The following is a 20,895-nucleotide window of genomic DNA, read 5'->3' as shown; positions in this document are numbered from 1 at the left end:
AGAAAGAAAGAAAGAAAGAAAGAAAGAAAGAAAGAAAGAAAGAAAGAAAGAAAGAAAGAGAAAGGAAGGAAAGAAGGAAGGAAGGAAGGAAGGAAGGAAGGAAGGAAGGAAGGAAGGAAGGAAGAATTCAGTTTGACAGTGTCTGCTAAGGAAGGCTAATGACACCAGTGGTGGGAAAAAGCAAGACAGCCATAGTTTGGAATCTGAATTCTGTTCACATTATGCACACTTTTGATAGAGAGAACATGGCAGGAACAGAAAAGAAGCTGGTGATAACTTGATTGGTAAGACCTCTGAGAGTGAAGGGCAAGAAAGGTGAGAGAACAAGTGTTACAACAGTCCCCAGACCTTTGCAAGTTCCTTACTAATGCTCATAATCAATTATCTAAAAATAATTTTGATTTTTAAAAAATCTTCCTTCGACTTCCTTTGTCCTCTGTGTTTCAATAAGCTGTGGCAGACGTGTTTCCTGACGTTGACATTTTCATCCGTAGAGAAAGCCTGGGGACTTTGGTAATAGATGATCGCAGGAATCCTGGATGACCGGCATGGGCTTTGTCTCTTTGGTTCTACTCTAATTAGATGATCACAGCCAACTCTCTTGACATATCCACAAGGGGCTGAAGAGCCTTGGCAATGAATCCATCAGTCAAGCAGAGAGCACAAATGGGCTGGGTCAAAGAGGTAGCCAGAAACTGCACCTTGATGTCGCATCGTTTGTCTGGAAATTAGTCCACAGGCTTGAAAAGGAGGGTATAAAACTTCGTAGATACATAATGTAGATGAATCTTGCCATATTTTATTGTAGGTTAAAAGATCTGAAATTTGAGTTATTTGACAGTAATGTTTTAAAAAAGAAAATTTTCACATAAACCCAGAAATGCTAAGGCAAGCTATAAATAATAAATTTGAGTAAGTCAATCATATTTTGATATGCTGGAATCACTTGATATTTAAAGGAATTCTACAATGGACATTTTTGCAGTATGAAAAAACATCCCATATGTTTCTCTGCATTTTAAACTGTTTTATGATCTGGATTATTCTGAAAGTTGTGTCCACTGAGTAAGATAAAAGATACTGTATTTTTGGTTGTGGTTGTTGCCTCTTTATCCATTGTCCCTGAGCTTATTTAGCCATGATGACAGAGCAGCATGACTGCATATCAAGGAATTTTTTTTTTTTTTTTGTATGTAGCTATAACCACATGGGACTCCTTTATATTCCACCAGTTCCCTCTGCAGGAGAGGCACAGATAGAAGGCCACCTGAGCATTCACGTCCAGAGCGGTGAGGTGTGGAAGGCAGTCAGATGCCCCTGCCAGACAGACATGAATCATTGACTCCTCTCTTCCTCCTAAGTCTTTCAACATATAAATGAAGTTGTGTTTATTTCAGGGCTTCAGGTTAAGGAACCCGGGAATGTTTCTTCCCTGGGAACCCTACTGGAGAGTGCGGATTTTTTGACAGCCAAGACACCTTGGGTTCTAAAGCACACGTCTTACAATGAGATCAACTCTTTTCAGAAATTCAGGAACAGGGCACCCAAGTGCAAACCCAAACCCTGCACAGCTTGAGCTTTTCAGAGTAAGTAAGTAATTGTGGAGGGCCTGCAATCTGAGACTTGCTGTGTAACCCGGATTACCTCCATTAGCCCACGGAATATCACTGTGGGCAGATGTTATTTATATCTCCTTATTACAAACAAGGAAGCTGAGAGCCTCGGAGATTAAACTTCTTGCACAGTCATAGCTAGCAAGTGGCAACATTCGAATTTTAACCTAGGAGGTCAGGTTCCAGAGTCAGTGCCCTAAAATGTTGTAACTTTACTGGCCACATCCAGTGAAGAGCTGCCACCTCCATTTCAGCTTAGCACTGAGCTGTTATTTCCTATTGAATCCCTTTTCAGCTTTCTGGGTCCTTTTTACATAAGGACCCTAGGCTTGCTGATTTTCTGTATATATATCTGCAAGTGTGTGTGTGTGTGTGTGTGTGTGTGTGTGTGTGTGTGTGTGTATCTATCTCCTTGCATCCTTCTAGAGTGCATTGCAAAGGAATGGTAATGGGTGCTGCTCATTTGTTTGTCTATTTGTGACCCCTGGTTTGGGGCACCATTTTTAGTACTGATACAGTCTTCATTTCTATCCATCTGAAGCAAAAAGATGTAGAAAGAGACTCCCCGCCGATCCCTGTCATAACTGTTAAGCTCCACCGGGACAGAAAGCCCTTGCTGGTTTCTCAAACCTCTGAATTAGGCTTTAAAAAGAGCACAGGATTCCAAGCACAAACAACAAATCTTCCTTCTAATCTGTTTTTAGATCAAATAATTGTATAGTACCAGAGCATAGTAATATGCAAACCTGAAATTTATCCTTAATAATACTCTCAGTAATACTCAGTAGATCTCATTATTTCAGTCTGCACAGGGTAATGCAGACTGGGTAATGCAGAGTGGATGTAAACAAAAGTTATATAAAAGTACACAGCAAGTGGTCTCAAAATGCCTACTGTGTGTCACTCAATAGAGATGTAGAGATGGATGGGATATTGACCTTCACAACATAACAGAGAAATGAGGCAATAACTATATAAGTTATATATAATGATAAGTGCAAAAGAAGTTCTCAAAAATTTTTTCTCAATATTTCATTTCCTTTTTTCTTCCCTTTCCCCTTACCACCTACCCTCCCACACCATATGATGTCCCTCTCTGCTGGCTTTTCTGGGCCACCCACTGTGACTTCTTACGAAGACCTAAATTTTTCCCTAGCAGCAAAGTTTCTGACCTATGTCAACCTTATCTCACACATCAAAACTTAATCTTACTGTTTTCTACTTCCTCAAAACAACGAATAGACTCATCCAAAGATGTCAATTACTAATAAAGATTTGACAGTCATTTATATGTTAACAATAGCCTGTAATACCTTGACCCCTAGGGGTAAGACACTGAGCAAGAGCTGAAAAGACAAGACATATTAATAGACATAAACATATTGTTAAGAAGCTAAAATTTGTAAAATTGTTTCTGCTTGGGTTTTTTAACATGAGGTTTCCATCATGCCACCATAGAAATACACATTATTTATCTGGGCCTTCCAAAGTCTTCCCTGATCTGTATACAGTTTAAGAGAAGAATTTTATTTTCCTCCATAATGATTGATGTTCAAGTCAAAGGCATCAGCAGTGAGTGTAAATTTGCATTTTAAATTTAGAATGATTTATTTTTAATGAAAAGTGTCGCTGCTGCAGTTAGTCTAGCTGTGATAGGGATTAAAGATTGACATTGAAAGAATATTAGAAATATGAGCATCCCTATGAAGGAAAAGATTGGCACACTTGACTTCATAATAAAACCTCTGTACGAAAAAAGATTCCATAAACAAAATTACATGACAAAAAACAGACCTGGAGAAAATATTTGCAACATACATAATCAAAGGGTTATTTAGCATTAAGACTCTGTGAGAAGTTCCTGGCACTCAATAAGCAAAAGGCAAGCAACCTAATTTATACGAAGAAAAAAAATAAAGACTACTCAGAGAAAACCACAAATGATTAAAAAGCGCATGAGAGTCAAACCTTTAGAAAACTGAAGGAATTCCATTTCTTGAACCTCTGTTTGTCAATTTTTCACAAATCCTCAAAATGCTTTGTAAGGAAGTTTTTCTTCTCTTTTCCCGAAGAATTGCTTGGGAAGGGCTGTGTTAATTTCAGTTTCCTTCACAGTAGGTTTCTGACGTTCTACTTCATTAGTCTTCACTGTCTTCAAGTCAGCGTGTTTACTTCTGATCTTCTACAGCTCTTCTCTCAGCAGCGCAGTGAAACCTCAGCTACCCAGCAGCAACTTCAATCCTCTGGAATCCCCCGGCTTTCTCACTTAAGCTTAAAAATCTTCTTTTTTCTCAACCATCTAATTACCATCTGCATCCAGCATTTTGAAGTAATGGTAAGATGGACAACCTAGTTATTCACTGATTTCTTAGACATAATAGCATGATACGCTCTCTGGAAAAGTAAACAAGTTTTATGAGGGGAAAAATGTACTGATACACAGAGCCAGTATCAATTCTAGAAGTCCTGGTGTTCCTAATAGGGTAAAGGAAATTAAAAACTGATTTAAGATTTTCCCATCTGTAGCTTAGATTCCATAAACTTCTTGTATATATTATTTCAGTTAGTTTAGCTGTATATTAGTTGTCTTTAAAATAACACATACATTTTAATATCCTATTTGGAAATAGAAGAAAGTATTTACATAGATACAAAAAAAAAGTGCTTGAGAAGAAGCTTAACCTGATGAATTAAAGATGTGCGAGTTCTCTGCTTATCAGACTGGCGAGGCTGGAAAAGATTAATATTTAGTGTTAATGTTGGCAAACAGTGCTGAGTGAGAGCATTAACTGGCCTCACTTCTCTGTACAGCAACACAGCAACATTTATCAAAAATATAAATAAATGTTTGTTTTACTCAGCAAATCTTCCAAGGATCTTTATGGCATAAATATTTGCAAAAGTGGATGAATATGCATGTCCGAAATTCTTGATTGTAGCCTTGTAATAATGAAGTCGTGATAATCATTTCAATGTTGGCCAACAGAGGAATGGATACACGCATTAAAATACATTCACAGGCCAGGCGCAGTGGCTCACACCTGTAATGTCAGCATTTTGGGAGGCCGATGCGGGCAGATCACTCAAGGTCGGGAGTTTGAGACCAGCCTGGCCTATGTGGTGAGACCTCCGCCTCTACTAAAAATACAAAAATTAGCTGGACATGGTAGCACACACCTGTAATCCCAGCTACTTGGGAGGCTGAGAGGCTGAGGTGGGAGGATTGAGTGAACCTGGGAGGCAGAGGTTGCAGTGAGCTGAGATCGTACCACTGCACTCCAGCCTGGGTGACAGAGCAAGACTCCATCTCAAAAAATAATAATAAATGAAATAAAATACATTCACACCACACATGCAAAGCAGCTAAAAAATGAGTAAGAGTGTACTCCTATGCAAGGATGTCACTTTCTTTATTTTTTACAGTTCCAGGACAATGTATACACTATATACACTTTTGTAATTAGCAACAAACACCGTAATCATACATCTAGATGTAAGTGTGGGTATGTGTTCGTAGAAAACTGGGTGACTCTAACTGCTGGCAGTGACCTCTGGGGAGGAGCTTGGGATTGGAACAAGGGAATATTTAAAATTTTTGTTTTAATTTCTAACTTGCATTAAAAAACAACTTTCATTATTAACATACTAAAAAGAAAAAGAAGAGAAGAAGAGTTTTAACATTTTCTTGTAAAATAGTGTGCCAAATTACCCAGATTCCATTATAGTGCTACTGCATTCTAGAAGAATTCTTCTGTCTCTTCAAATGCCTCCATTGATAATGCACATTTACCTGTATTTCCTACCAGTTATTTGAAAGTCTGGAACGAGCATTACCCTGAAAGTCAGGATGTGTGAGTTCGAGTTCCTGTTGACCTAGCTGTCTGTTTGCAGATCAGTACTTTCACTTCTCTGAATCTCTAAAAATGGACATTAGTAAGATGAATGATTTTCTAAGTCTGCTCCCTGCAGACACAAGGAACTCTTCTCCACAACCACCTACCACCCACCACCCTGCTTTTCAGCCAGAGCTGCTCTGGTTCTCTCTGTTTTATTCATTTTCATATCCACCTATGATTTTGTCTGATTCTGAGCAACAGTCATTTGAAAATATTCAGCAGAGATTATTGTAAAGCTCCTTCTAGAACCAATACTTCTTGCATCTCTGAAACCCAGGTGCTGATTAGGGGAGGAAGTCAACCCTTAAGTTTACCCCAGCTAGGAAGCTGCCTGTCTTCCTCATACATCAGGCCAGAAGCATAGACCTTCTTTATTTTTTCCAGAACATAAAGTTGGGCTGTCGAGGCTATAATGGAGATGAATGAGAAGAAACAAAGTGTGTGTGTCACAACACAAGAGGCAAAGAGGGCTGCTGGGGAAACAAGAAATTCTTGATCTCCCCTTTCTTCAAATGACCACTGAGCCAGTTGGCATTAGTCTTGGCGTAATGATTTTGCTTGTTGTCTATGAACATGCTCTATTCAGAAATAATAGTTGGCAGAATGCCTTGAGAATACATTCACTAGGGAATTGTAATTCATGCCTTACTGTTAAAGGTCATACTGGAAACTAGCACCAGCTCTTAATCAACAGCTGAATGGGGGAGGGCCAGGGGCCTTATCTTCACTTCCAGAGCCATTGAAATTCAGTGCCTGTGTTCAGGGGCAGCACCATTCAGCCCAGTAAATTGTGTACAATTTAATAATTTGGCCTCCCAGGAAGCCGACAGGCCAAAGAAAGAGGCAGACATATCCAGTTTCTCAGCAAGAAACTTTTAGTAGGGACTTAGGAATAGAAGCCATGTCTGTGTCTCGGGTGGTGGGAAGACAAGATGGTAGGCCCTGTGCCATTATCCCCCAGACCAGGGGCTTATGTACCATAGAGGAGGAGTGATTCAAAAGGAATATGTAGGACAATTGAAGTATGATAACGCCAACATTGTTGGACGCAAGGACAAGATTTGTGGTAAGTACCTGCTCTCACGAGGAACAGTAGATAAACTGGAAATTTTAGAGGCCTTCCCAGAACTGGGGTTAATAAGGAGCCAACATGGCAGATTAGCAATCTAAGATGGAGTTGCTTTGGCCTCCAAGGCATCCTTTCAAGACACTAAATATGTCATAGTGAACTCATCTCTAACAACACTGTCTGCATCATGAGTGGCATCCAGTGGCCATGGAACTATTTGCCAAAGTAGGAAGTAAAAAACAGTATCAAGATAGAGCATTCATGTGTCACATTCTCATTTCACAGACCAGACATAACGACATAGATTGGTCATTTATTCTATCATTCTATTTTTTCCATAGGAAAGTCTTAATACTGTGTTTAAAATATCACCAACTGAACCTACTTGACTTTAACTCATTGAATTCCCTAGTTGCCTCTTAACACTTCTATATATACCACATATCACTGAAATTAATTCTTATCCTTTGAATTTGTGTTATTAAAGGAAGGTTCTGTCTCCTATTTCTCTTATATTCCCTCTGAGATCCAAATAAAATGCTAACAGCCAGAAGACTAAATGTGACTAATTTGTTTTTTTGCCATTAAAGAGACAAGAAACAGGAGAGAAGCAATTTGAGATATGTTACACTGACAGATAAGCATATTAAATGTAACAGTGTGCGTGGGCTGGACACTTTAAAGAGTAAGCTACAAAGGAAGGGAAGAGTGGATAAATAGGAAGCTGTCTCTGTTATTTAAATTTTAAAAAAAGTTGAATCACCAAAGGGCTGCCATATAAACAATTTTTAAGCACCTCTTACATGTCATTTTGTGTAAGTTATTTACTGACACAATAATGCTGAGAATCCAACCACCCCAAAACTCAGTGGCTTAAAACAATAAGCATGTATTTAGCTCAACACTCTGTAGATTAGCGATTTAGATTGGGTTCAGTTGCAGGATTTTTCTCATCTGGGCTTGGCCCACTCACACTTCTGGAGATGAGTTAGTTGTCAGCTGTTAGCTGCGTCACATGATTCTCATCTTCCAGCAGGCTAGCCCAGGCAGGCGTTCATGGCAGTGTCAGAAGGCAAGAGCAAGAACAAGTCTCAATATGCAGGTCCTTTACAAGCCTCTATTTGCATCATGGTGCTAACAGCCCGTTGGGCAAAGTAAGTTGCATGGCTAAGCCCAGAGGCAGAGAGGGAGGGCATCACACAGTTACAAAATAAAGAATATGAACACTTGAAGAAATAAAGAATTAGGGCCCTGAATACCATCTCCCCACAGACTCTGTGCTCCCTTAATTGATGCCACCTCATTTAACTTCACAATAACTCTAAAAACATTTTTACTCTTACTTCCGTTCAATAGATATAAATAATAAGGATAAGAGAAAGACCAACCAGTTGGTGATGAATAGAGTCACTACCTCTTCCCCTCTTTTATAGGGTCTTCTGTCTGCATATATTTTAGAATTTCTCAAATCTTGATTATTTACAGAAAAGTTTGGAAAATTATGGCAGAGAGAGTGAGAGAGATAGCTTTCAACTAGAATGGTGTTTGGCAGAGAATGGCAAAGTTAGGAGCCAAAGAACCTAGTCTATATATTCCACTTAACTCGGATCATATTTCGTTTCCAAAAGGAATGAATCTATTGTATGTAAATTATATCTAAATTTAAAAAGAAAAGAAAATGAATCTTACTGAGCTAATCTATACACAAAAAGAATACCAGATGGAATTGCGGAAAGAGGGAGAAACTAGTCAAGACGATGGTAAAAAACGTATGGAGCCAAGCGCAGTGCCTTGAGCCTGTAATCCCAACTATTTGGGATCTGAAGTGGGAGAATCACCTGAGGCCAGGAGTTTGAGACCACCCTGGGCAACACAGCAAGACTTTATCTTAAAAAAATTTTTTTTAATTAAAGAAAACATATGAGAAAATGAACAAATAATAGCCAAGAATATTCTGAAAAAATTAGAGCATTGGAAAGTCACTTGCCTTTCCATATATTACCATACATTATGAAGCTACAATAATTAAAGCAGTACTGCCACATGAGTAGGCGGATCAACAGACAGACTAGAAAGTAGAGAAATAGGGCAGATTCATGTAGGAATTTAGAATATGATAAAGGTGCAATCCAAATAATTTTAAAATGACAGATTATTTAATAAATGATGCTGAGATAACTGGATAGTCATCTGAAAGGTTTATCGTATTTCTACCATAACGTACAATAAAAATCTTAGATCTGTCAAATATGTAAAAGTGAATGAAACAAAAAACCATGAGAAAAAAATGATAATATTTTTAAAATATAATTTCAAAATGGAGGAAGACTTTTTGGGTTTAACACAAACTTAGATCCCACTGAGAACTAGCTGGGAGACTGTGGGACACTCCTCAGAATTATCCCTCTGATGGGTGAAGAGACCAAGTTATTTATCCAGAACTCCTGTTGGTTGAGGGTACTGTTGGGGCATTAGCTCTCAGAACTTCTGGCTGTTGCAGACGATCTTTACCAGTAGGCCAATGGGATGTGAGAGGGCACCAGTGGCATCTGATAGTATAAGAAGCAAAAATCGTGTGTGTGTCATTAGGTGAAATAGTGAGGGGTGACTCTTCCACTTTTTGCCTTGGTTCTGTATTCATGAATATGGTTTTGGGAGAAATCACATTGTATATTTGTCACTTGTTCAAAAGCATGTGGAACATCTTGTAAGACAGACCTCCAAATTGTGAAAGCTACAGTCTCTCGGATTCCACCATAATTGATTCTTCTGCAGGCCATTCTACCATTTTTAAGGTCAGCTTTTCCTAGGTGGTGGGATTCAGGGTAAGACTAGTGAATCCCACATGTATGAGCTAATTGCCTCTCTTCTTCTGCAGTAAAATTAATTTCTTGTTTGGAAGCAATACTCTGTGGGACACCCAACCACTTTTGGATCTCTCAGGCCATAAGCCCCAAGTAGAAAAGCTCCTTGAATGTCAATTTGACCCAGCTGAAGAACCTTCTCCAGCTTTGGGCTACAGTCATGACCAGAAGCTTTGAGAGTTACTTGGCAATAGGTTGGAATACTGTGCCTCTTTCTTAATAGCAGATAATGCAATGTGATGCAAATTGTCTTTCACTTGGAAGGCATATCTTGAAAGTCTCAGTTTACTAAGCCCCCAGAATCTTCACTGAGATTCACTGAGGTCTCTAAACTTTCATGGGATTTATTACTCACCCTTGGACACATACATATTTTACCAAGACATCCAGGGTACTTGCTACTCTTGCTCAATCAACAAGATCTAATCAATAGGGTGGAACAGAATAGAGCCCTATGGGATGGTGAAGTGACCAAATTTCTACAGACTAGATTAAAGCAGTTAGCTGGATGTTGGTAAAGATGTATTGCTGGAGAATGAAAGTCAACTGCATTGTGTTGTATCTGCTAATTGGTATAGGAAAAAGAAAGTTTGCAATATTACCGTCTGCATATCAAACACCAGGCATTGTGTTGACTTGCTCCACAAAAAAAGACCACATCTGTACAGCATCTGCAATTGGAGTCACTACCCAGTTAAGTTCCCTAAAGTCCAGCTGTTCTGCCAATTTCTGCACAGGTCAAAGACATCAGGTTTAAGAGAGATACGATTGGAATCAATTCCCACATACTCTCCAGGTCCCTGATGTTGACATGAATTCTGCATTTCCTCCTGGAGTCTGACATTGTTTTGGCTCACAATTTGGAGGGGAGGAGATTTCATACTGCCTTTCTTCCCATAGTAGCCCTGACTCCATGAGTCAGAGAAAAAATGAGGGATTCCTTCAATTGCTAAATTATGCATTCAGGAACTGGATAAATAAATACAGCATATATACATAGAATCCACTGAACTCTCTGTGAGACAAACTCTGGTCAAAACTGTCTTTATCACTAGAACCCCAGAGCCCCAATCTGAATGGAATACTTGTCCCCAAGGTTCCAGGAACTCTGGATACAAAAAATGCTTGAAACCCCCAACTGACCATTGTTTCTGTCCAAGGAACTCATTTTACTTCTAGAAGAGAAGTAATGAGCCTACATGCATGGGGTTCAATGAAGACAGTATCCAGAACTGCCCCCAAAATCTGGTCTCTTTCCCCAGTGCACAGGTACCCTGTAAATGGCTACAGAACTCTGTAGGGAAGACTAAGATGATTTATAGTATGTACATGTAGGGAACTCTGAGCATCTTCTCTTGAGCAGTCACCGGACTTAAAGTTTCATCAGTTATATAAACCAACCTTAGTAGTAACCTATTCATTTCAGTGCTAGAGATATATGATCAATAATCTGCTGGAAAAAAACATCCCCAAAGGAAAAACCATTCTGGTCATGGCTCCAGCCCTGTGGCCTGCTACAATAACCACACCCACCTTGTTTCTAATGGTTAACTTGGCTTCTGTCACTCTGATATCTCACCAATCCCAATGAAATCAGGAATCCTATTCCAATGGCAGCATCTCCCTGATTCATCCTCAGCCTCATTGCCAGGGTCATGTTTGTATCCAGAATGCTAGCTGCAAAACAGTCTGGAAAATGTAATTGTTAGCCTTCAAGCTCCTGAGATACATGAAAAGGCTGAAAATGGTTGATGAGTGTCAGTAGAAAAGACCCTCACAATGAGAGAAAGAACATTTTCTATGAATTAGGAAAAAAGACTGACCTGATGCTAGTGAACAGGGTAGATAAATGGATTAGGAATGCCTGTGGGGTATACAAAGAAGCTTATTGAATTTGAAGGAGCATGAAACATGTCCTTTTGTAAACATAGCCCTTTGATTGCTCCAAAAATAGGCATAAGAGGAAACACATGACCCCAAAAAGCAGAGAGCTAGCAAATATGAATGTTTGCAATTAATAAAAATGATGTTTGCAAAGAACAATTATGCTGTGAGGAAATGGTGATTATATCCCATTGAGTGAAAAAAGAAATGTATGACACCACACTAATACGGTTTGACTGTGACCTCACCCAAATCTTATCTTGAATTGTAACTCCCACAATTTCCACATTGTGGGAAGGACTCAGTGGGAGATAATTGGGAATCATGGGGGTGGTTTTCCCCTTACAGTTATTTTTTTTACTATTATTATTATACTTTATGTTCTAGGGTACATGTGCACAATGTGCAAGTTTGTTACATATGTATACATGTGCCATGTTGGTGTGCTGCACCCATTAACTCATCACTTACATTAGGTATATCTCCTAATGCTATCCCTCCCCCAACCCCCACCCCACAATAGGACTCCGTGTGTGATGTTCCCCTTCCTGTGTCCAAGTGTTCTCATTGTTCAGTTCCCACCTATGAGTCAGAACATGTGGTGTTTGGTTTTCTGTTCTTGCAATAGTTTGCTGAGAATGATGGTTTCCAGCTACATCCATGTCCCTACAAAGGACATTAACTCATCCTTTTTTATGGCTGCATAGTATTCCATGGTGTATATGTGCCACATTTTCTTAATCCCGTCTATCCTTGTTGGACATTTGGGTTGGTTCCAAGTCTTTGCTATTGTGAATAGTGTAGCAATAAACATACATGTGCATCTGTCTTTGTAGCAGCATGATTTATAATCCTTTGGGTATACACCCAGTAATGGGATGGCTGGCTCAAATGGTATTTCTAGTTCTAGATCCTTGAGGAATCATCACACTGTCTTCCACAACAGTGAACTAGTTTACAGTCCCACCAGAAGTGTAAAAGTGTTCCTATTTCTCCACATCCTCTCCAGCGCCTATTGTTTCCTGACTTTCCCCATACTGTTCTTGTAGTAATGACTAAGTCTCATGAGACCTGATGGTTTTGAGAGGAAACCCCTTTCACTTGATTCTTACTCTCTCTTTGCCTGCTGCCATGTAAGATGTGCCTTTTGCTTTCCATCATGATTGTGAGGTGTCCTCAACCACATGGGACTGAGTCCATTAAATTTATTTTCCTTTATAAGTTACCGACCTTCAGCTTTATCAGCAGCAGTAATTAGTAAATGAAATAATTAGTAAATTAGTAAACAAACTAATACAGTAAGTTGGTACAGGAAGTAGGGTGCTGTGTTAAAAATACCCAAAAGTATGGAAGCAACTTTGAAACTGGATAACAGACAGAGGTTGGAACAGTTTGGAGGACTCAGAAGAAAACAGGAAAATGTGGGAAAGTTTGGAACTTCGTAGAGACTTGTTGAATGGCTTTGGCCAAAATGCTGATACAATATGGACAATGAAATCCAGGCTGAGGTGGTCACAGATGGAGATGAGAAACTTGTTGGAACTGGAGTAAAGGTGACTCTTGCTATGTTTTAGCAAAGAGACTGGTGGCATTTTGCCTCTGCCTTAGAGACTTGTGGAACTTTGAACTTGAGGGAGATGATTTACGATATCTGGCAGAAGTTTCTAAGCAGCAAAGCATTCAGGAGGTGACTTGGGTGCTGTTAAAAGCATTCAGTTTCAAAAGGGAAAGAGAGCATAGAAGTTCAGAAAATGTGCAACCTGACAACATGATAGAAAAGAAAAACTCATTTTTTAAGGAGAAATTCAAGTTGGCTGCAGAAATTTGCATGAGTAAGCAGAAGCCAAATGTTAATCATCAAGACAATGGGGAAAATGTCTCCAGGGCATGTCAGAGACCTTTACAGCAGACCTTCCCATCACAAGCCCATGGGGCTGGAAGCAAAAAATGGTTTCATGGGCCTCCCTGAAGTATGCAGCTTAGGTACTTGCTGCTCTGCATCCCAGCTGCTCTAGCCATGGCTAAAAGGGGCTGAGGTGCAGCTTGAGCTGTGGCTTCAGAGGGTGCAAGCCCAAAGCCTTCACAGCTTCCATGTGGTGAGCCTGTGGGTGCACAGAAGTTAAGAACTGAGGTTTGGGAACCTCTGCTTAGATTTCAGAGGACGTGTGGAAATGCCTGGATGTCCAGGCAGGAGTTTGCCACAGGAGTGGGGCCCTCATGGAGAACCTCTGCTAGGGCAGCATGGAAGGGAAATGTGGAGCTGTGAGAAGAGGAACTGAGAGAAAAGGGCCACCTTCCTCCAGATCCCAGAACAGTCAACTTGCACTGGCAGTTCACACCATGCACCTGGAAAAGTTACAGACTCTCAATGCCACCCCATGAAAGCAGCCTGGAGGGTGGCTGTGCCCTGTAAAGCCACAGGGATGGAGCTGCCCAAGACCATGGTAACCCACCTCTTGCATCAGCATGACCTGGATGTGAGACATGGAGTTGAAAGAGATCATTTTGGAGCTTTAAGATTTGACTGCCCCACTGGATTTCGGACTTGCATGTAACCTGGAGCCCCTTTGTTTTGGCCACTTTCTCCAATTTGGAATAACTGTATTTACTCAGTACCTGTACCTCCATTGTATCTAGGAAGTAACTAACTTGCTTTTTGATTTTACAGACTCATAGGTGGAAGGACTTGCCTTGTCTCAGGTGAGACTTTGGACTATGGACTTTTGAGTTAATGCTGAAATGAGTTAAGACTTTGCGGGACTGTTGGGAAGGCATGATTGGTTTTGAAATGTGAGAACATAACATTTAGGAGGGGTCAGAGACAGAATGATATGATTTGGTTGTGTCCCCACCCAAATATCATCTTGAATTATAGCTCCCACAATTGCCACATGTTGTGGGAGGGACCTGGTGGGAGATAATTGAATCATGGGGATAGTTTCCCCCATACTGTCCTTGTGGTAGTGAATACGTCTCACGAAATCTGATGATTTTATAAGAGAAAACTCCTTTCACTTGATTCTTATTCTCTCTTTGCCTGCCGCCATGTAAGATGTGCCTTTTGCCTTCAGCCATGATTATGATGACTCCACAGCCACATGGAACTGTGAGTCCGTTAAATCTCTTTTCCTTTATAAATTACCAAGTCTCGGGTATGTCTTTATCAGCAGCATGAAAATGAACTAATGTACATACATCATGTTCAACTTGTGTGCATGTGTACACATACATGTAATGGAAGGAAGCATTTCAAATTGTTAAAAGCTGTAGGACTATAAACAACATAAGTTTTTATCTCTCATTTTTCAAAATTTTTGCAATTACTTGTACGCTAAAAGTTAGCATTATTTTAATAAAGCATTATACAAAAGAAAATGTAATAGTTAATGAATGTTGTATTAGTCCATTCTCATGCTGCTATAAAGATACTACCAGAGACTGGGTAATTTATAAAGAAAGAAGATTCAATTGACTCACAGTTCCACATAGCTGGGGAGGCCTCAGAAAACTTACAATCATGGTGAAAGATGAAGTGGAAGCAAAGCACATCTTCCACGGCAACAACTGAGAGAGAAAGCGCAAGGGAAATTGCCACTTTTAGACCATCAGATCTCATGAACACTCCCTCACTATGACAAGAACATTACAGGGAAAACCACCCCATAATCCAATCACCTCCCACAAGGTCCCTCCTTAGGCACATGGGAATTACAATCTGAGATGAGATTTGGGTAAGGACACACAGTCAAGCTGTATCAAATGTGTTCTAATTAAGGTCTAAAAAAGACTAGTGTTATCATTATTCAAAATCTCTAAAATTTGTATCTAATACAGTATGCAGAAGGAAACATCGTAAGAACTAGACTCAGGGTTAGAAGAAAAAAGTTGTGTTCCCAAAATCCTCAGTGTGGGTTTGATAAAAAATTCTGGAAGTAAAACCAAGCTCTAGACATCAACAAGTTCACTGACTTTTCATACATGATTTTCCTAACAGAAATCCCTGTTGCTTTTACAAGAAAATGTAGATGAACTCAAACAATAAAAATTAAACTGCTTCATTTGAAACCAAACCCTCCAGCAGTATGCTTGAATTCTATAGTAACCTGTTTGGAATCCACTGACCTAGTCCAACCCACGACTTTCCAGATGAACAGATCCCCAGATGGAAGGGGTTGATATTCCTCTCCTTTAATCCAGGGTCAGATAAGAGGAGGCCCCATGCTACCTCTCAGCAGTCCAGGGCCAGGTGACTCTTATCATCATTGCAAGTCAAAGGTAGAGAAGAAAATCATGTCCCACAGGACTGTGAAAGGGAAAAGCCAAAGGTACAAACCATGTTGTCCTTGAAGGGCCAGAAGGCAGAGACTAAATCTAAGAGCCAGTGCCTGCTTTTCTGACACTCCAGTGATGGCTTGCACAACTACTCCAGGTTAGTGTAGGGAGTCAGGATGGGGCAGATATTGAATGTCTTGCTGATGAGGGTCACATGGCCAACTAGTGAAACTCTAGGACTGAAAGCCAGGTGTTTCAACTCAGTAAGATAGCCTGGCTAATTCACACACACACACACACACACACACACACACGTAAACCTATGTAAACCACATAAACTTCATATTCCAGTGTTCACCTTATTGAAATGTCCTTCTTGAGATCCTCAACGATCAACCTCAATGCCAATCCAATGAATAATTTCATTCATTTTCCTATGTAATCTCTCCTTTGTCCTTTTCTTTGGCCATCTTCTCACTATATATTTTCTCAGAACTCTATCACCCTCTCCCATTGCATCAATTAGCATCTAGTTTTAGTGATCAGACTCCAGTATGCTTAAGAGTCATCTGAAAAGTAGGATTAAAATGACGATCTAGGGCCCATTCCCAGAGGAGTTGGCTGCCAGGGTTTTGGGGGTGGGTGCAATGTACACAGATGGTCTTCGAGAAACACTGAACAATATGGTAATGATTCTCAAAGTGAGTCTCCAGTCCAGATCTTTCTCCTGGGCTCAAGGCCTAAAATTTCAACTGCTCGATACATGTGGAGAAATTCTGTCACTTTAAATTCATCATGCTCTTATCCACCCACCCTCAAATCCACTGTGTCTTTTCCTACATGTCCACTGTGGTCCTGCCATCTCTTCAGACTCTGCCACAAGGCTGTATCCAGGTCCTCAATAATGGCGAGCTCCCACCTATTTTCCCCCTTTGCTGGCCTCTGCTTTCTCTTTCCCTCCCTTACTTATTTCTAATGGCTGAATCTCACCCAAAGATAGGAAGAGCCACTGACTACACAACATTCAGTACTTCCCAAATCTCCGAGTTCAGTCATTTCAATGACTGCTACCAGTTTCCATGAAAAAAAGGAGAAAATATAGGAATAAACATATTAATATTTCCATGCCCATACAATTTTTCCAAAACATTATTCATAAAAAGGATATCTAGTCATCAACATTGATGGAAGCTTCAAGACTAGTTAGGGGACAGGAAGTAAGAGCAGTTTGCCGGGTTGCTATGGAACTGATGGCTTAAAGCTGAACGTTAAGCAGACTTATTCTCAGAAGTCCTCTAATCATGATCCCCTCCTCACCTCCCCATCTATTCAAGCCCACCCTCTCTTCATCTGACCTTGGCTCCTCTACTTAGCTTTCTTCTTCTCCTCCACACTCACTCACTGAGAATCCCCAACTTTCTGGACATTGCTTCTGCAGAGCAGTTGAACTCTTCCTGTATGTCACTCTAAGCCCATTCCAACTATGTCTAGAGATCAACCTCACCAACTAGAATGAACCACCAATGGGTTTTTAAATATAGAGATGTTTCTCCTTCAAGAAAAAAAATTCTGTTACCAGCCCTTTCACATTTCTTTTTCCCTATGGCATAAGTAGGATCTTTTGAAAGTGCTTTGATATTAGTCACAGTCTGACCACCATGATTTTTTTTTTTTATCTCTTCCTCTTGTGAGAACAGTTGAGCAGAGTCATTACAGTAAATTGCTAGTGAGGCCAGTGTCTCTGGCTCCGTCCTCCTGAGGGTTAGTTAGCTTTGTGCTGTTGCCAGATCACAGCACTCCTCCTCCCTCCAGCTAGGCGTCTTGCCAGGGCAGGTTTATTACTAGAAAGGCCAGTTTGAGGGTGGCAGTTTGGAGAAAGAAAGGAAAAGGGTGTGGGGGAAGAGAGCACTTTTTCTTTTTTCTTTTTTCTTTTTTTTTTTTGAGACAAAGTCTCACTCTGACATCCAGGCTGGAGTGCAATGGCGCGATCTTGGCTCACTGCAACCCCTGCCTCCTGGGTTCAGACGATTCTCATGCCTCAACCTCCTAAGTAGCTGGGATTACAGGCACACGCCACCATACCCAGCTAATTTTTTTGTGTTTTTTGGTAGAGATGGAGTTTCACCATGTTGGCCAGGCCATAGCACTTTTTCTTATTAACCTCAAAATATCCAGAAACTTGGAACCAGAATCGATCTTTCACTGTGTTTGAGTTAATAGATTATATGACAATATTCACCAGCCCTGCCCATTTCCCCAGGAGCTCCTTGGTAAGATTAGGTTGCTTCCTTGTGAAATCTCTTCTTAAACAAGAAAACAGACTCTGATTTTATCCTTGGCCATAGTTAGCATCTTCCAATTTCTATTGATGGTAGCTTTGAAGTTTTCAATTTTTAACTTCAGAATCTGAAACTTTACATGCATCCTAAGTGAGTAGGTCAATGGCAGAACCCAGCCCTTGCTTCAGATGGAACAACATTCGATGGACATGTTTATTTTTCACTTATTTATTTATTTATGAGTCAGGGTCTCACTCTGTTGCCCAGGCTGGAGTGCAGTGGTGCAATTATAGCTCACTATAACCTTAAACTACTGGATTCAAGAGATCCTCCGGCCTCAGCCCATTGAGTAGCTGGGGCTACAGGTGCACATGACTAGCTAATTTTTTTTAAAATAGAGACAAGGTCTCATTATATTTCCAAGGCTGGTCTCGACTTCTGAGCTCAAGTGATTCTCCTGCCTCGGCCTCCCAAAGTGCTGGGATTACAGGCATGAGCCACTGTGCCCAGCCATTATATGTTTATTTTTAAAGAAAAAAAAAGTTTTAAATGTCATTCAACAATAGTGTAGTTATGAATAGAGATGGAAAAGGCTGATGACCCAATGGTTACTTTAACAGTGAACTAATTACAGAAAAAAAAATTTATTGATGTGACTTATAGAAATAATTTTAAAGAGATTTAAAAACTTCAGAAATTTATGTTTTGTTTTGTTTTGTTTTGTTTTGTTTGAGGCGGGGTCTTGCTCGGTCGCCCAGGCTGGAGTGCAGTGGCGCGATCTAGGCTCACTGCAAGCTCCGCCTCCCAGGTTCACGCCATTCTCCTGCCTCAGCCTCTCCAGTAGCTGGGACTACAGACGCCGGCCACCACGCCTGGCTAATTTTTTTTGTATTTTTAGTAGAGACGGGGTTTCACCATGTTAGCCAGGATGGTCTTGATCTCCTGACCTCGTGATCCGCCCGTCTCGGCCTCCCAAAGTGCTGGGATTACAGGCGTGAGCCACTGCACCCAGCTCGGAAATTTACATTTTTATAATCAGATGTAGAAACTAATAACTTGATGCTTTAAAAAAGCATCCAACAATATAACTAATAGTAACTAAGTAGCACTAATTACAAACTATTACTGTTCTCTATCAGTAATTTTTAATTGTAAATTTTGTGGGTTTTTTTATGATGGCAATACAAGATGAGATATGGTCTGTGTATTTCAGTAAAGATTTTCCTTAGTTCCAGAACCATCCAGGTGATCTTGAACAGCACACTATGTAATAGAATCCCTGGTTTCAACTTCTGTTAAATAAGAGAAGTAATATTTCTAGATCCATTCATCTTAATACTCTATGATCTCTGACAAAAAAAAAAAGAAAGAAAAACATTTAGTAGGATTAGCAATACAGCCTATTCCAATGACTATTACACACATCTTAACCCACAGTGCCAGCCTTACATAGGGCAATTTCAAAATTGTTCTCCTACTTCCATTAAGCTTTAAGCAGCAATTCTTTTGTGGCTCACGGACCCTTTAGAGAAGCTGATGGAAACTATGGCCCTTCTCAATTTGAGAAAAAGAGAGAAATCCATACACAATATAGTATTATAATTTTAGGAGAGCTATTGACCTCTTCAACCCTGTAAATGGACTTTGCAAAGAACTATAGATCCCAGTTTTTAAAACTCTGGATAAGCATTTACTTTTAGTGTCTAGCCTTAAGAACTAAACTCAGACAAGATGTTGAATGAATATAAAACAAGGTTAAGACTGCAAAAAATAATCTTCCCTACCTAACTCATATTTTACACTACCATCAAAATATCTCAAAGCTTAGCACAGGGGCATTTCTCCCTGTTTCTAGCCCTCTGTGACCCCATTACCCCTGGAAGTGAGAGCACAGGCGCCCACGTGGCCTGCCAGTCTCACATCCACTCCGGCCTGTTGCCCAGGACTCCCTAAAGACCACGCCTGTCAAAACAGACATGACCCATTCCCCTGTGACACTCACCCGTGTGCCTTTTCTCACATTTTCCTCATTGCCTGCACTGCTAGCTTCTTTCCTAGGTTTATCTGTTAACATCTTTCCACTTATTTGCATGTAAGATAGAATGTCACCTCCTCCATAAAGATTTCCCTGAGCTTTTTTGCTGAGTGTAGAAAGGCCTGCCTTAAAACCCTGTGGCAATTTATTATTACATATCACCTAGTTCCTTAAATTGATTCACACGGCCTGCCTTGCCCAAGTGACACATTAAAGGCTACTGAATGATCAAATGAATGAATGGTAATGGATATTGAATGAATAAATGAATGAATGAATACCTGAATTATAACAATGAAAGTCTGACTGGGTCAGAAGTTTACAAACTTGAGACACTGGGAAGTGAGAAGAGAGTAAACAACTGGATGGGAAAAATTAGCACTGGCCTAGGAGCCAGAATTCCAGGGTTCTAGCCCCCTCTAAACATTTCTTTAGTGTGTCACCTTGAGTAAGTCATTTAATTTCTTTAATGCCCACTTTTCTTGTATAAATTAAATGAAATATAAAATATATATGTATGTGTGTGTGAACGTGCTTTGTAAACTAACTGACATCAAATTTCATATCACTATCATCATTTTATCTCATTATCATCATTCATCACATGATTGTCAAGAAGTGGAAAATTGTACAATCCAAATAAAAGTAACCCAAGTAACTCAACTGTTTCAACTACCTTGATTTTATTCAAGCTTTGTGGACATTTACAAATTAAATCAAAAGTACAGGCAACTGGTGTTTCTCAATGTGATGATACTGCCCAGCCTTCACTTTCTGCGATTTTTTTTTAATCCAAGTATTTAAACACAGTCAAAATTTATTACACAGTAATTGCTCTAAGCAAGCTTTATTGCAGGGGTTCTCAGTGTGGAGTCCATGGATCACAGGGTTGTCAATGTACTTTAGTAGGTTCCAAGAAACCTCTGTAATTTTATGCAAAATTTTATGAATCTGTGTTCAAAAAAAGGATCTGAGGCTGAGTG

At 40.0% G+C, this 20,895-nt stretch overlaps 1 long non-coding RNA gene across 1 annotated transcript in view; it reads right to left on the bottom strand.

Annotated features, from left to right (window-relative positions):
* LOC111541136 overlaps positions 1–3,774 on the bottom strand; it is a 22,651-nt gene extending 18,877 nt beyond the window's left edge. Inside the window, exon 1 of the long non-coding RNA XR_002731201.1 lies at positions 3,582–3,774. This is a non-coding gene — a long non-coding RNA (uncharacterized LOC111541136). The remainder of the gene's footprint in view (positions 1–3,581) is intronic.
* Positions 3,775–20,895: the final 17,121 nt, after the last annotated feature.

Source organism: Piliocolobus tephrosceles, chromosome 5, assembly GCF_002776525.5.
Source record: "Piliocolobus tephrosceles isolate RC106 chromosome 5, ASM277652v3, whole genome shotgun sequence".
Taxonomy (NCBI): domain Eukaryota; kingdom Metazoa; phylum Chordata; class Mammalia; order Primates; family Cercopithecidae; genus Piliocolobus; species Piliocolobus tephrosceles.
This window is presented reverse-complemented; position numbering and strand designations above follow the sequence as displayed.